Genomic DNA, 18,295 nt, shown 5'->3' with positions numbered 1-18,295 from the left:
TGAGGGAGTCTGGGATAAGATTAATAGAATTATTAAGGGTGGAAGGAATATGGAGAGAACGAGTATTGAGGAAGTGCAATGGGTCAGGCACTTCGAGGAATTACTAGGAAAAAAGGGGGGTGATAGATGGAGAGGTTCGGGAGAAGAAGTAATTTGGAGTAATAGGGGAGTGGCAATTTATGACTTGGATAAAGAAATCACAAGAGAGGAAATCCGGGGAGTGATAAGCAGGGCCAGAGCGAAGTCGGCCGGGGGGTGTAATGGTATAAATAATAAGTTTTGGAAGGAAATTAGTAAAAATGAGATAATGATAGAGGGCATGGTGAAACTATTCAATAGGATATTCGAGGGAGGAAATTACCCTAGGGAATGGGAAACAGGAATTATATGCCCTATATACAAGGGAAAGGGTAGTAGGAACGATGTGAACAGTTATAGGGGTATATCTCTGCTGGATTCTCTGAGTAAAATATATACTGGGGTGCTAGCGAACAGAATAAGTGGGTGGGCGGAAGAAAATGGAATTTTGACAGATTACCAAGGGGGATTTAGGAAAAAGAAAAGAACAGTGGATAATATAATGATAGTAAAGACTATTTTAGAAAAGTATAAGAATATGAATAGAAGTACGGTTTATGTAGCAGCAATAGATTTTGAGAAAGCTTTTGATAAGGTAAATAGAGAGGCCCTACGAGAGAAATTAGGTAGGCTAGGGATTTCGGAGAAGATGTTGAGGGCAGTGGAAGGAATATACAGGGACGTCAGGTTTTGTGTAAAATTGGGAGAAGGGAGAATGAGTAGACCATTGGAGTCCAAGGTGGGTGTAAAACAAGGTTGCAAGTTATCGCCCATACTGTTTATTTTATATATAAACGATATTTTAGAGGGGTTTGGGGCAGGAAATGGGGCTGTACCGGTAATTAATGGTTTGGAAGTGCCAGGACTGATATTTGCGGATGATGTGTTATTGATGACGTTAACTTCAGGGGCGATGAATAGGGCCTTAGAGTCAGTGATGCTATTTGCGAGGAAATGGGGATTGAAAATTAATGGAAATAAGTCTAAAATATTGATAGTACAGGTGAACAAAAGAAGAAAGATGGAAGGGAATTGGGTAATACAGGGAGAAAGATTGGAACAGGTAAGGAAGCTGGAATATCTAGGAGTTATTTTTAATGATAAAGGAACTTGGAGTGACCAGATCAAAAGAATGAAATATAGAGGCTTGGCAGCCTTAGCCTCAGTCAGAAATTTGCTACTCAAGTTCCCGGGGATCAGTTACAAAACACTGAGACTCGTGTTCAGGTCGGTAATAGTGGGGAGGGTATTATACGGAGCAGAAGTTTGGGGGCTGGATGAAAAAAGAGAGGAACTAAGAAAGATTGTTAGTAGTTTTGCTAAGTTAGTGATGGGCTTGCCGAGGTGTACAGCAAATGTAGGGGCGGAATTAATGTGTGGGGAGGATTTGGAATCAGAGGGTGTGAAAAGAATAGTTAGATATTGGATGAATTTAAAAAGACAGGAAGGTGGGAGAGTTTTACAGGCTGCATATGTACAGCAATTTAAGAGCATGTATAAGGGGGGATGGTTAGAAAAAATAAAAGGATATTTAGAGAGGATAGGATTAGGGCACCTGTGGGGGGAGGTTTGGTCAAAGACAGAAGTGAGAGGGATGAAAATACTGGAAAGGAGAATTAGGGATATCCATAGGCAGAAATTATTGGGGGAAAGCAGACTAAGAAATTCGCTGATTGTTTTGACGAAAATAGAGGAGATAGCAGGGTTGAATATTAGATACGTCGATAGGTCAAATCGATATGGGATGATGTGGTGGCTTTTAGGTCTGCCAAGGAATAAGGGCTGGTTACAGGGCAGGGATAAGACAAGGTGTGTACTTTGTGGAGATGTGAATGATGAGTTTCACTTGCTAAGAGACTGTGAGGGAACGAGGGGGTTAAGACATGGATTATTGAGTGCCGAGCATCGGGAAATACTGGGGAGAGGGGATGAGAACGCAATACTGAGATGGATTCTTAAACAATGGGAAAAAGGGGGTGAATTGAACAGGTATTTTTGTGCGACAAAAAAGGCCTGCGAGAGTAAAATGAAGGAGAGTGAGTTAGAGGGTGGGCAGGGGAATAGGGGGGTAGAATAGTTATCTGTATAAGGGAAGGAGATAGTAGGTTAAAATTTTAATGGTTTAGTGTATATAGGGACTGAGTATTTAGTTAGGGGAGTTAGGTAAGAGGACAGGATGGCATGGTCTGTTTGTTTTATGATATGTCAGTAATTGTTATTCATTGTAATTTTATTAGGTTATGATGGTAACTATTTGTGAAGGCTGAAATATGGTAAATAATTTGTGAAGGCTGAGACGTGGTAAGGGTGAAGTGATATATTTATTGTGATATTTGGAGTTGACGCTGATTGGTAAGTTTTATGATATGTCAGTAATTGTTATTCACTGTAAATTTATTAGGTTATGATGGTAATTATTTGTCAAGACTGAAATGTGGCAATGGTGAAGTGGTATATTTATTGTTGATGTATATAAGAGAGAGGATAGCATGATAGTGTGGTATGAGATTGAGAGGTGGTATATGAAGCGATGTGTTGGTATTGAAGGGTAGCTGTATTAGCTTTTGGTTTGGTAGGAGGTTTATTTAATGCTAACTAAGTGAGTGTTAAGAGGGACAAGAGTTTTGGATGGTAGAGATTGGAATGTGGTGTTGGTGAAGAGATGGTATATGAGTGTTTGGTAATTTAAGGTGAAGATGGCCTGGTATCTAGATACGATTAAGTTAAGATGTGTCATATTGCTGAAATGAGGTGTTGGAGAAGTGGTGGTATAAAATGGTCGCAGTGATTGAGGACTATGGTTGAAATATGGTGAGAAGCGGTGTTAAGCGGTGTTATTTTGTAAATCTGAGATGTTGTAAATTTAGATTTAGTGGTGTATTGTGGAAGGTATATGAGGTGGATCTGGAATGGAAATTGTGGGTAAGAGGTGGTATCTGAATCCGGGAGTTTGTATGTAGATGGTTTATTTATTGCTGAATTATTTTAGATTTATCGATTGAAACAAAATGTGGTGTGGGAGAAGTGTTGGTATAGGCGAAGATGGTTTGGTAATGAGATGGTTTAATTTATTGCTGAAACTTTTGGAGTTGGAGAGATGATTGTATTAAGTGCGGGTTGGTAAATGTAGTGTATGATGGATTGAAGGGCGAGTGCGGAATGTTGGTTGTTATGGTTTGGACAGAGAGTAAGTTAGAGGACAATGAAGATGACGTATGTGCTGAATCCACAAGGACACGTAATGAGTGGTGGTTGCGATAGCAAATGTAATGCTGAGCATGGCTTGGGTTTTAAAATGAGATCAAGCATGGCTAAATAATGGACAAGTTGCAACATGAGAGGTAGTAATGCATTGAAATAAAAGTGGTATTTAAGGTAAGTGTGGAGGGAGACCAGTGTTGAAATTTGATTGTAAGTTATTATGATTTTCTGCTGGGTTAGGATTGTGTTATTTATTGTTGTGAACGTGGAGGACTTTTGTTTGTGTTATGGCTGGTTAGAATGTAAGTGCTGACTGTCGATGTTTTGGTATTGATCGGGAGTATGTCAGGGAAAATGAATGTGACGAAAGTTGCTGAGTTTGCTGGATCCTCGAGCCGAGGACTGCTACAGAATTGTTATCATTTTTGTTATTATTTATTCCTATTATCTCTATTATCATTATTATATTAGTATGTATTTAGTTATTATTATTATTATTATTATTATTATTATTATTATTATTATTATTATTATTATTATTATTATTATTATATTATTATCATTATTTTATTATTATTTTTATTATTATTATTTTTTATTATAATTATTAATATTGTGTCTTATTGCTTTGTGAACATGTAATGGGGCGGAAAGCCTGTTTGTTCATAAATAAAGTTAAAGTTATTATACCCTCCTTCAGAGTATCTCAGCTGGTTGTAGTTAGAATATACCCTCCCTCATCAGAATATCTCCTCTGGTTGTAGTTACATTATACCCTCCTTCAGTAAATCTCCTCTGGTTTCAGGTACAATATACCCTCCCTCTTCAGTATATCTCCTCTGGTTGCAGGTACAATATACCCTCCTTCAGAGTATCTCAGCCGGTTGTGGTTACAATATACCCTCCCTCTTCACAGTATCTCATTTGGTTGTAGTTACAATATACCCTCCCTCTTCAGAGGATCTCACCTGGTTGCAGTTACAATATACCTTCATTCTTCTGAGGATCAGAGTATCTTACCTGGTCGCAGTTACAATTGCTCTTCGAATGTTTCAGTTGAAGGTTTATAACTTTAATTTTTGAGTGTAGAATGTTTTTTCCTTTCTACCACCTCTTGATTTTTTGTGTTACCCATGACTTAGGCCTATGTGTGACTTTTTGCTTAATATTTGAACTATCTACTCTAAGTCCCTCATTAATAAAAGCACAAAGCCTGCTGTACACTTCAGTCATGTCAGCACGTGTAAAGTTTGTGAAAAATCTTTTAGCTTAGTTTAATATATCTTCACGTTTGTTTGTCCATTTGCGTCTCTACTGAATGGAGTCCTCTCTTTAACGTGTAGAATTATTAGAATATATTATTACTAAGGCCAATTATTACGTTACATAAATAGTAGTCCTCAGTGGCAATCGTTGAGTGTTTATGATCAGATAAGTTGGGGATGTGGGTGTTATTCTTGTTGGGAGACTTGTAGGCCTACTTTAGGGGTAAAAGTAACCATTCAGTGAAGAGGATCCTTTTAAAACTCTATGCGATCGTCTCCTATAAGCAACGAGTTTGATTTTCTTTTATTGCATAAAATAGGTTCAAGGTTTATCATAAATTTAGTAGTATTCTCGATTGGGTTGTTGTGTGAAATTACCACATATCTCCGGTTTTTGCTAAAGACTTCCTATTGGAGAATACTGTTATTGATCTTAATGACTTTAGTTGCCCGTTTTCTTGACGCGCACACTCACAGTCCTCTTCCAGTACCATCTCTTGATGGATGGTAATCTTCAAAGTTAGGTCTGTAATATAGGATGTTTCTTCATCGGATAGCCAATTTTCTGTTATAAATATAAGGTTAAGTTCTGTAACCTCATCAGTAATGCCGGTAAGCATAGTATCCTCAAAGGTATTCCTAAGACTTCGTGCATTGATACACATGCATGTAAATTTAGAATTTGGAGCCTGATTTTTAGTTTCTAATTTATAGTTTTCTATAGTATCTCACCGGATCTCAACATAATTTATTATTTCCTTATTCCTATGAATTTCCTCTACCATTTATAATCAGTGTGAATTCGCGTGAGTGAAGTACCTGCAGTATTCTCGAGGTGTGCGATCATTGCCCTGCTGCTGATGATCATGTTTGATCCATCCCTAGCTCCGCAGACAAAGATCCTGCAGTCCCGTGTCCAGGTGGCAAATATTTTTCCATTTTGCTTCAGTAACCTGCATCTTCTTGCAATGTTCTCATTCCTGGGCGAAAGATTGTCATTATTGAATGCTTTGCATGATGGGTAGTCCAGTCCAATGTTCTCGGAGTTCAGAACTCTTTTCTGAATTCTCGCATTCACTATTTCGTATTTCTTCCACCTGTTAGTGAATTTTACCACAATTTTTCCAATGTTCCCACCTCTTTACGGCAGACGATGAGCAAATCAATCTCTTGAAATCCCAAAGCAACTCTCAATGCCCTGGGTGTTTGTATCACCAAATTATACACATTTTCTTTTATCATTTCTGGCATTCTATTAATTAACAAATTGTTCCTACGGGTATACTGTTTAAGGTCTTCTGACACATCTAAAACCACTTTGGTATCATTGCTTAAATCCAACAGAGATTTTTCCAACTCAGATTTTCTTTTCCTCAAATCATTTGTGGGAGTTTTGAATTACTTAAACAGATCATTTATGAATTCTTTCACTTTCTTTTAAAAATATTAACTTCAGCCATCAATGAAGTTTTGAGTTCTGTAAGAGATAATTGTATCTTCTCCGTAACCTCCTTAAATACGTCACATTCGCTTAGGTTTGGTGGCGGTTGACAATCGTCACTTTCACATTTCCACACCTTTTCTGGGTCACTTTTTACCGCCTCGTAAGCCTTCTTTGACATTCGTGCGTATTCCTTGTGAACTTTTCCAGTGACCAAGTTGATGCTGAAATTTAACCGATAAAATTCATTTTAAAGTAATAAGCGCATAGTTGAAAATTGGGATGTTGAATATACTTCTTGATGAAGTCAAAATGTATTCACTGAAACAATTGTCATTCTGGGTGGAATTGTATCTCCTTTTTAGACGTTTTGTTCTTTATTTGCAAATAGGGTGTCTATCTCTGTGGCAAATGGTACACTAAAATACATTATTGTCAAGCACTAAATTTTAAATTAACAAGAGAAGAAGAAAATTTTCCTAGAATACAATATTATACAATTTAAGCTAACATTTTTTTCTATTAAACACACAGCTCATCCTTAATAAATTTATATTGTTTACAAAATTCCACTTATAATATCGCCTGTACTTACAAACATAGTCAACTCATGTACAGTATGTGTAATTACTTCGAATAATACTATACAACTGGTATAAGATTAAAATTTACATTGCATTTATTTACTTATTTATGTTTTACCCATTTTGGAACCTAAGTAGCATAACGACTTGCTGCGTCTTAACCAGAGCCCCTTTTGCCACCACTTTTAAGAGTTTCTGAAGGGCCTTCACAGCTACCGTAGCGGTCCCAGGGCCCTCGAAGTCCCCACTGTACTTCACCCCTACAGGCAGTCCCCTACTTTGGCTGTCCAAACTCCATGGACCAGGGGATGGAATTAATTTAATCACACACACATTTTTATTTACAATAGCCTGCACTGGTCGAATGCCCTCTAACATTTCATTTATTTTTTCTGTTGCTGTTTATTCTCTTCTTGAATATCTGTACAGATTTCGGAAAAGGATCAAACTCTACCCCTGGTAAACTGTCTCACTCCTTCATGCGCTACCCAATGAATGAAAATTTACCCCAATTGCTTCTGCTAAAATTCTTTCTAATTTTATACTTGTAGTCAGTCCTGCCGATATAATTATTTTCCAACTGAAGCCTCTCACGGATTTCTCCCCATGCTTCTTCCCCTGTATAGGCTCTATATAATCCTATAAGTCTAGTTTCCTCCCTTCTCTTACTTAAAGTTTCCCACCCAAGTTCCTCTAATATTTCTGATACACTACTCTTTCTCCTGAAATCTCCTGTTACAAATCTTGCTGCTTTCCTCTTCACACTATCTAATTCTTTTATTAGGTATTCTTGGTGAGGATCCCAAACACTGTTTGCATATTCCAATAGTGGATAAACCATACTTAAGTAATTTTTTCTTTTAATTCTTTGTTGCATCCTTTAAGTAGCCTCATTATGATATGTAACGATCTGTATGATTTCCCAACAATGTCATCAACATGACCCTTCCAGGACAAATTACTTTCAAATCTCACACCTAAGTATTTGCACTTGCCATCTTTTGGGATAACTACCTCATCCAAAGTCAGTTTTAAAGCTCCTGTTTGTAAATGTTGTAACAATTGATTTGCCTCCATTAACTTTCATATTATTTTCTTCAACCCATTGTTGGATACTCTCAAGGTCCCTTTGTAATTCTGAACAATCCTCAATATTATTTATTTCCCTATAAACAATTATGTAATCTGCATACAATCTTATTTTTGCTGTTATACTGTTCCCTAAATCATTTGCATATATTAAGACCAGTAACGGACCTATTATACTACCCTGTGCAATTCCCTTCCAAACTTTCTCTTCCTGTGACACATTATTTCCTACTTTGACTTTCTGAACCCTTGAATTTAGAAATGTTTTTATCCAACGTGTAACCCTTACGTCCAATCCTATTCCCTCCAATTCCTTTAATAATATTCCATGTTCCACTCTATCAAATGCTTTGGAAAGATCTATGGCTATACAATCTAACTGACCCCTGAATCCAACTGATCTAATATGTTCTGCTGAAATACCACCAGTTGTGTCTCACAAGAAAATTTCTTTCTAAATCCATACTGGCTCCTCATGAACCAATTTTTGTCATCACATATCCCTCTGATGTGCTTTGCTCTCTTACACATGTTATTAAGAATGGACTATGACTGAACAAAACTAATAGTGGTTGAATTTCCACAGCTCCAGCGAACGAGCGCCGTGTTCCGAAGCGACCTCGGTGTCACATTTGTGACAACTGTGACGAATGTGACGCCGAGCACAGGAGAAGACGGCCCCGGTAAGTCTTATACACAGCTATTACCACATTCGTGTTTACAGTGTTATAGTAGTGCTAACTGTTGTGTTCATGTGATGCAGATCTACCATATCCATCATGCTTACTTCAACATCTTATGAAATTGTACCATGAATGAAGGGAATCCACTTAATTATTGCATATTCAATAACTAATAAATTGAACTAAATTTTACTTGAGTTACAGTTTTGATCAGTTAATCACTTCTTGTTGAATGAACTTAAGAAACCGTTTGTAGGAAGAGGATTTCCTAAACAGGTGGAATAATGGCTTTCAAATTTCCACATTACAATTGTCCTTCCAAACGTGGCGCAGTCGAACAGAAAATGGCCTACTGTTTGCGAAGATGCACGAAAGGACAAATAACGACAATAATTATCTGCAACGCTAATTTGAAATGTTCAAATTATTTAAAAATAAGCTCAATAAAATTGAAATTTTAAGTTAAACATACTCCAATAAGTCTACCAACAATAGTTACAAATGACCATGATGTTCTATGTAATTTCATTGACAGACGAGTCTATTGGTTGTTTGCGATAGTGTATAAGTGAACATAATTCAAGACTGTTCTCACTCCGTTTTAAAGAAACAGTCATAAAAATGAAATAATTATCTGTTAACCGAGTGAACCTGTTTACTGTAATGCCAAAAGTAACATAATTTTAACTTTGTCGTGATACAGCTCACCACAGTTGTGATGATCCACCTATGATAAAACACAAAGGGAATTCTTCTACCGCTCTTACCCTCAATAAATCTGTACTCTACTTGATCCTATCTATGAAAATGCGAGTTAGATGACCATATCAGGTCCTAGATAAATGTTTATGTAAATTCCTCATGAAGTCTCAGTAATCCAGGATAATGATTGCAATTAGTTCTCCTATCATCCTACAATATACTGCAATGACTACCTCTAACTCACTTGGAAGATCACGCAAAACTACAGGACCAGCCGGGAGGTCGAGCCCTTTCCCTTATCACGAATACAGATGTGTAGAGCCACGTTAGAGCCGATACCTTGCTATCCTTATGTCGTACGTTTACTTCCTAGTTTTGAATATCACATATTACCATTACGGTGAAAAATTGCGTCTATTGAAAGTTTAACTTGAATATCAGCCTGATATGTTCTCTCTCATTCATTAGATGATCCCTATTTCTTCTTCATCTACACACTTAGTGTGGCAATATAAAGACAGCAGTGGTCTTTGTGCCAGGATTAAAAATCATTTTTTGTTTTATAAGATTTTATTCTGTTCGGACCTTTGGACTTGGAAGAATTGCTTTCATATCATCAACCTGTATTTATCCAGATTATAAACTCTTATTTAGAGTTTTTAAAAATTATCATTAATCTGTGAATTTTAATAGTTCCCTTTCTGATGCAATTATTATGTGTCACCTTATACTCTACAACACACACAGTTCTGAAAGCGCACTTCCTATTGCATCAACGAAGACTTTTGTCCAACATTTATTATTACTGTGTCAGCAAGAATGGAGAAAATAAGAGTAAATGTAATTGGTGAATGTGGAAGTGGAATGTGAATTCCGTATACTGATTGGTTCTCTTTGGTGATAGCACCATTTCCTGTATCTTGATCTTACCTTGCTCCTTCAGTCTTTGATCGTATGACCATCTTAGCGAGCAGACGTGCTCGTCTCATGGGAAACCCGGTCTCAGCGAGTAGCGTATACGAGTTCAACACTCGGCCACCTGGATTCCTCGCTGCACACCCTCTTTTCTGCACAACTTGTAAGCAAAGGGAATGCTTGTAAGGAGCGGTAAGGAATCTAGATTTCATTAATAGCCGTGTGAGCACTAAAGGGGTGTTTTGTATGTGGCATCTGTCAACATTCAACTAAAACTAAACTATTAGAATGGCGGTAATAAACGGCGATTTGCATTTCTGTCGCGAACTATTTCCTAGCGAATTTGGATTTTCACCGCGTTCTACTCCCTAGCGTTTGGCGGCAAGGGTCATTGATTTGAATTTTTAGAGGGACGTACTTCGTAGCATTGCGCAATAACCAGAGAGAACAGATTAAGAGCTTCCAAAGTGAATTCATGTATATATCTATCTGTAAAACTTACGGTACCCACTGGGCGAAACTTAGGTTAGAGATCGAACATACCGCGGACGCCACCTTTAAATCAATATAAAATATTATTCAAGTATGCTATATGTAGCATATACTATTTTTTTTTAATTTACTTCAACAGAATCTTTTACCACCGCAGATGGATCTTACATGGATATTTCCTTCCTGTCAACATCATTAGGAATTATATATATAACTAACCTCATATTATATTGACAACACCTTTCATAATAATTAGAAATACGTTCAGCAAGTAGCCTACATAATCGGTACTGTCGATGAACATGAGCGTACGAGTTCGGTAAAAAATATATGGTAATAATAAGGCAGAGGAGAAAATAACATAAATAGGGTCATTATATTAATCGTATTATAGTTGGACTGGATAATATAATACATATATGGTATTTTTACTGGCTATTGTAGCCATTCCAATAGTTTAGTTGAATACTGAACCGACAGATGGCACAGACAAACCACACCTTTAGCGCTCACACGGCTATTACTGAACTCGAGACTCCTTACGCTCCTTACAAGCATTCTCTTTGCTTACAAGTTGTGCAGAAAAGAGGATGTGCAGCGAGGAATCCAGGTGGCCGAGTGTTGGACTCGTACACGCTGCTGTCTCAGCGTAAGCACTGTTCCTACGTTTATTTCGGCTTTTATCTGCATTCAAATGTGATAATTTATCTTTTCTCTCACGCAGGAGTTTACTCTCGAGTTTCATATTCATCGCTAAATTTGTCGACATGACTTAGCTTCTCAGACAGGATCATATACTTAGTTTGGATAAAATGTCCTTTTTCTTAACTTTGTATAATGTTGTAATAATTATCCCTCGGTTTTTCCTCCCGGTATTTCTGTGTCACCTTGCATAAGTACGAAACATCTGTTCACTTTACCTGAAGATTGTTAGATAATGATGGCACCTCTGTGTTTGGTTTTATTTCCATTTTCTTAGACCGGGACTAGCCCTCATTGTAGTCGGAATGCATCGTCGGATTAGTGTTTCTATAGATGCAAATTCGGCGATTAAATTTCTTTTAGTGAAGTGCGCATGTCTGCAGGGAAGCTCTTTAATTTCTCTTTGAAAAGTTCTTTCGATTTTGAGTTTTGATTTGTTTCCCTTTTTAAATAAATGTTGTAATCCAAGGCAATTACACTCTCCGTTTTCTTTCAGAATAAAATGCTACGTTCCGTTACCTCTCATGTTTCCATGCCACTTTCAAGATCCTTTTTGTAGTTGTCATGTTTCTTAACCTGTTTGTTTACATATTGTATTGCGATACTTTATTGGAGCTAAGCTTTTAACAAGCTATACATTTAAATTCTCTATTATTATTATTATTATTATTATTATTATTATTTGTGTAATCAGCCAAATACGGTTAGACATAGAATTAAGTACATACAAAGGCACAATATTATGAAGATAACAATCTCTGATTTTTCTCATTGAACTAAACAATAGATCTAATTACATCATAAAGTGCATAACAATCTCATGTTCAGATGACTTGAGTTTTTATTTAAGACCTCCAGAAATGTATTAACTATCCGAATAGCCTCTTAATCAATTATCTAAAGACTCTACAAACTACAAAACTCTGTATCTGCTTTGAAAATTCTAAATATCCTTTATTGTACATTTAATTAGTCACATAACATGACTAACTTTGCATTATTCGAAATGTAAATAGTAAAAATAAACTGAACTAAGCTAATATTTGTGGCAAAGTCCGCCAGAATGTAAAGTTAGTGAGAGACAAAGAAATAACCATCGATCATGAAAGAGAATAATTATACCTTATCACCTATTTGATGTTGAAAGATGAAAATGCGACTCTGAATTCTCCTTCCTTAATTGCATCTGTTTATCCTGTATCCCTCGTTCAGCTTTGGTCCAGTTAAATCAACAAAAACCATTTGTACCTCAGATAGAGGTGGTTAGTGATGAGCCACATATTTTAAATGTATAAACACCTTACTTTTCACAACACAGTTCCATAATTCTGTAAATCAACAGTATGTACACTACATATTAGCAACATTCTCAATAAAGATCTGCAAGACCTACCCTGAATCTCACTCATCTTAATTCACTTACACCTTAGGCTAAGAGTTATGAATAAACAGGCAGAGTGCCATATTAACACATATTCCGTGAATAGCTTCTGTAAGAAGTTCCAGTAAAAATGCAAAATACTTCACCAATGATGTGGGGTCTGCAGAAGAAACCAAGGGTATTTTTTTTACTTATAGTTATGAATTTCATTGGTTCCGTATTGAAGTGGGATTACAGTAAAATTAAATTCTTTCAAGGTCCACCTATGCAATACAATGACGTTTTATTGTGATTTAATCACATGTCAAATAGTCAAATGGTACTAGTTTCGGAATCTATGTGCCATCATCAGGCCTTGAGTACAAATTAAAACAAGATATATATTCCTAAAACATCTAAAACACGCAGCTGATGTAACAAATTTCAATGTTATTCATTATGGATCCTTTGTTTACTGTTTGAAGAACTTTCATATCTTGTTCAATGTCGGTAATTTGTGATTAGTGTCGTACATATGTATACCCATGGCGGAGAACTTATTGTGTCTCATCGCGTTGACGTGTTCCGAATATCTAATCATAAAGTTGCGTCCTGCATTCATTGCATTTTAGTCTATATATTCCAGATTTGGAGTAGATACTGGGGGTATTGATTGATGCAGAGTTGTGTAAAATTTCGGAGGTTCTATTGTTAGTTTTAAATAAAATTCTTACATTGTGTTTTCGGAAAAGGTTGGTGATTTTGTGGACGTCATTATTATAAGTGAAGGTGGTTGAGATAGGAGTTTTTTCTTTTTCTTTTATGAGATTGGTTTTAGGCCGCTACCTATATTTATTTATTATTTGTTCTATAAACTGCCTGTTGTACCCATTGAACTTGGTAATTGCCCTTATGGTATTAAGTTCGTTATTAAGATCTATCTTTGCCATGGGTATGGCGAAGGCTCGATATACCATGCTATTGTATGCTGCACGTTTGTGCATTATGGGATGTATGGAATCTTTGTGTATAGTGTTAGCAGTTTGTGTAGGTTTCCTGTATATTTTGTAAGACAGGCCAGACGTATTTCTAATAATGGTTATATCTAGAAAATTGATTGTTTTATTGGTTTCTGACTCTAGTGTGAATTTAATGTATTGGTCAATACTATTCAAGTCTTGAAGAGTGGATTCCGCGTTCTTGATTGATTCATCCATAATGACGAGTGTGTCGTCCTCATATCTAGCCCACATGAGAATATTTGGAAAGTTGTTATTATTGATTTCTGTATGTTCTGAGTTATCTAAATAAATATTAGCCAAATTCCTGATGAAGGTGATCCCATCGCCAGTATAATCTGTTGATATATAATTTTGTCGAAAACAAAGAAGTTATTGTTGATGACCAGGCTTAGAAGCTGAATGAAATCTTGTATTTCTAGTTTGCTAAGAGAACTATGTTTACTTAGATTATTTTCAATGATTTTTGGAAGTTTAGAAATTGGTATGCTCGGATACATATTTTCTATATCAAAGGAGTGGAGGGAGTGGTTAGGTTGTAGGTTTAATACCTTTAATTTCTCAATCAGTTCAGTAGTGTTTTTAATGGATTTGTTGGAGAGAAAGTGATAATTTTTGTTAGGAAATTTTGAATGAATTGGGATGCTTTGTAGAGTGGACTGGGTCTGTAATTGATAATGGGTCGGATAGGAATATTAGGTTTGTGAATTTTTTGGAAGGGCTTTGACTGTAGGAAGGCCAAATCTAAACTGATAACCATGAATCCAGCTGGTTCGAGGCCCAGTTGTCTACGTGAGATAACGACACCGGTATACAAAACCATCAGTAACGGCCGAGGGGATTCGTATCACTTACAACGCATTGCCACCTCCTGTGGTATCCCCTGCCAGACATAAGAGGTGACTAAAATTAACTCCGGGAGCTCTTGACTAGGAAGCATGGGTTGGTGACCGCAGATCCCTCTGCTGAGTCCCGGAATTGCTTCAACTTACTTCTACCAGGATGCTCAATTTCATCTACCCTTTCCAACCTTCCTTGATCAACTCTTGTTCTTTTCTGACCCCAGCGGTATTAGGTGTGCGAAGCCTAGGAAGGCTCGCCCTTTTTCGGTCGATACATGACTTGCAGTTCTCGAAAGTAAGAGATCCGTTGAACGTCACTCCTAGATATTTTGGAGTGTCACAGTATACCAGTTCGACCATTGACCATACTAACTTTAACTTGCGAGTGGCTTCCCTGTTTCTCAAATGAGGTTTCTTTGAGGTGTTTGATTGAAGGTGGTTTATACTGAAGTATCTGGAGAGATCTTCAAGGGCATTCATAAGGGTTCCCTCCACTGATTCGAAATCCATGCTCTGGGTGGTTAGACAAAGGTCCTGCTATTAGGAGTTGCGGGTTGGCGTTCGTGTATATATTGAAAAGGAGAGGAGCTAGTACACTTCCCTGGGGAAGGCCCTTCTTCTGTAGGCTCCTGTTGAAATTTGACAAAAACACCACTGTTTTTAAAAGAGTGGCGATGAGCTTGATTAGTCTAAATATCTTGGTCAGGTTATAGACCTTGATGAATAGAAGATGGTGATTAACAGAGATAGAGAACACTAGAGTTTCTGGTTATCTGACTGCCGGATACTCTTTGGTGGTAGTTTAATTTCGCACTAACACGTCAGAGGAAGGATGGGAAAGGGAAGGGATTGGTCGAGAACAGACCCAGCATTTCAGGGCTGTCAACTGCCCCTATATGTAACTAGCTCTGTCACCTCTTATCATTAAATCAATAGAGACCGAGTTTAACCATCATCGTCTTCACCTCATAGGATCCCTTTATCTCGTCATTCTGTCTGCACTCCTGCCATTGTTCCCCTACTTATGCTGATTCATTCATTCACGGAGCTCTGCTGGTAATGGAGCTCAAATCTCTGATGCCAGTGACATCATTTTATTCTCGCTGGGCCTACAGTGATATGTGATTTCGTCCCCCACCTCACTAGGTTTAGTCACATGAGACTAGTAACAGAGCTGTTGAACAAACAGTCTGAGTGTGCGAATATTGCATTCTTATTCACACACAGATAGATTCTGCATACATTCATATTTTGGAATATCTGAATATTTGTTCTTTATTCTACTATAATGCATCATCAACCAGTTTTCTTTCACAGACAGTCGAACTACCCCACCTGCTGTGCAATATCTGTACCTTAACACGCGAGAGGTCGCACCCGCGGCATTTTGCCGCACTTTTAAATATTTGTTAATAATTTCGTTGCTAGCCGCTGTAGGGCTTAAGGGCTCTCGTTTCATCCCTCCCCTCCCTCTCTCTCGCCTGACGTTGATTATCGTCAGTGTATTTTCTGCTCCGTTCCGGAGTAGTTTAAGTTTTCTTTCACTCTCGCACCTGCCGCGGCAAATTGCCTTCGGGCGAGCCCTCGCGTAGTTTATTCTTACATGACTGCATTTCCAAGAAAGTTTCTTAAGTAAAGTTCATGAAGTTTATGGTGGCTTTCAGTGAAGTGTGGTGCTGTAGTTTTATCTTGAATTGTGGCCAAATCATTCATGGAAACGTTGAGGCAATTTGCTCACGCGCGATATCTCGCGTTCTTTAAAAACTCTCGTAACTTTACCAGATTTTGCGACAAAATTCATTAATCTTTTTACATTAAGAAAATACTGTTACTGGGTAATTATGTTAGTACTAGTCGAAAGGCAGCTACACATTGTACATATTAATATTTTCATCAGAGCATTCACCGCCAAAGGAAAATAGCAGCTCATTAAAATATGAAGCGTGAGCAATTTGCTTTCGCGCGACCTCTCGCGTTCTAAAACGGCGGCGACCTCTCGCGTGTTAACATACAAGCGGCAGATGTTTTGTATGTTGTGTGAGGATGGCATTTTAGTTTACAAGCTACTTTCTTACCGTCTAACGTTTCTTTGTATTTTATTAATGATGTCCTCGGAATCAGCTTTAAATGATCCTGGGTTCGGCGATGCATCAGGTTGTAAGCGTTCATGAGAAACGTCCGATAGGGAAGGAGAATCAGGGGAGGAATAATCAGATGTTCAGACACCAAACCGTGTACACGTCCACTGGCATTTTACAGTAATTGTGATATTTATCTCCCACTATAATAGCGAATAGATGAAGAGACACTTCTCCAACTTGTTATTTGAAATTATGTTTATGATTACCATTTTCTCGAGAACTACTTGTTGATTTTCAAAATAATTCCACCGTGAATTTAGAGTGTCGATGACACCAACATGTCGAGTAAAATATAATAGTATCGTTGTCTCAGCAGATATTGACTTCTCAGTCTCTGTTTAAAGAAAGGTTCTGTGGATGCACAGACACAAGCAAGGCCCGTAATTCAATAATAATAAAAATAATAACATTGTCTCATCTACCATGTGCGATCATTTCTGATGCGATTCAGTCAGCCTGTGTGTGAATTTTGACACTTTAATTTACTTTAGGTGTCGGAGGAGTCATCTTCCAATGTGTACAGGATGAGGTTGAATGTTGTCAAGAGAAAGCAAAAGCAGTTTCTTACTTGCAGGCGCTCGTAATCCATCAGCGAGAATAACAACAAATCGCGGCCGCCGTTCCTGCCTGCCACTCGAGATCCACGTGGCGCTCTTTGAGACGCAGCTGGGCCACAACATCGACCACCAGGTGTTGGTGAGTTTTAACACTCTTTTCTGTGTATTGCTAGTCTTAACGGTATTTTGCTTTCGACATTGGCTAGTGCTTGTATATTTTCCTGTTTTATGTCAGCGATTTTGCTTGGATTGCGAAAACACTGAAGAAGCTTGTGGTCCAACCCCTACTCGTCTGGCTCGTGTTAACACTGCAATGGTTGATTCTCTTATCACACAACTTGTATAGCCCTTCTTGCTTCGTAATGATAACACAACATTTATATAATCATCGATACTAAGATTGCAGAAGATGTGGAGAAGTTGTTGAATGGTATGGACAGAGTCCTGGGTAAGGAGTAAAAGATAGAAAATAAATAAGTCCAAAACAAAACTAAAGCAGTGCAGTCAAACGAAGTCGGGTGAAGCAGGAAACATTATGTTAGAAAATGAATTCTTACAGGAAGTAGATAGATATCTTTTCTTGGGTAGTAAAATAACTGACGATGGTGGATGTAAACTGCAGACTAGCACAAATCTTCTCATCAAGAAATTGGCTCCCACGGCCGCAGATCTTACAATCACAGGAATAGAACCACCTTTTGGGTGGTTAGGCCGTGTGCATTTGCAGAGTTTCGCCCAGACGTGCCATTTGGGCTCATCAGCTGGATTTCCGTGCCAAAAGCTGGTTCTATTCCTGTGATTGTACAAATCTGCTCACTTCGAACATTGAAAAACCTGTCGTAAGAGGCGACCAAAATGTGCGCCTGAGTAGCCGTCCGAGCCTTTCAGCGTAACAGAATAATATTTTGTGACTTTGTTCGATTCACAGCCAGGTCAGAGATTTATTCACGGTATGCCCTGCCTGTTATAAGTAGTGACTAAAAGAGTAAAGTCATTTTATTTGTATTTTCAGTGGCAAAAATAATAATATTAAAAAATAAACGCATTTCTCATGTACACTCATTTGACACGATCTAGAGTGCGTGCCCACAGTTAGCGCATCAATTGTAATTACTAAATTTATGATTTCCGCTTTATTCAATAATTTTTATGACTATGTCGCATATGGGGTTCCACTCCTCCTAAAAACCATTGTATTCAGCTTTCGCGACTGATTGGTGTGGT

Source organism: Anabrus simplex, chromosome 12, assembly GCF_040414725.1.
Source record: "Anabrus simplex isolate iqAnaSimp1 chromosome 12, ASM4041472v1, whole genome shotgun sequence".
NCBI lineage: Eukaryota > Metazoa > Arthropoda > Insecta > Orthoptera > Tettigoniidae > Anabrus > Anabrus simplex.
This window is presented reverse-complemented; position numbering follows the sequence as displayed.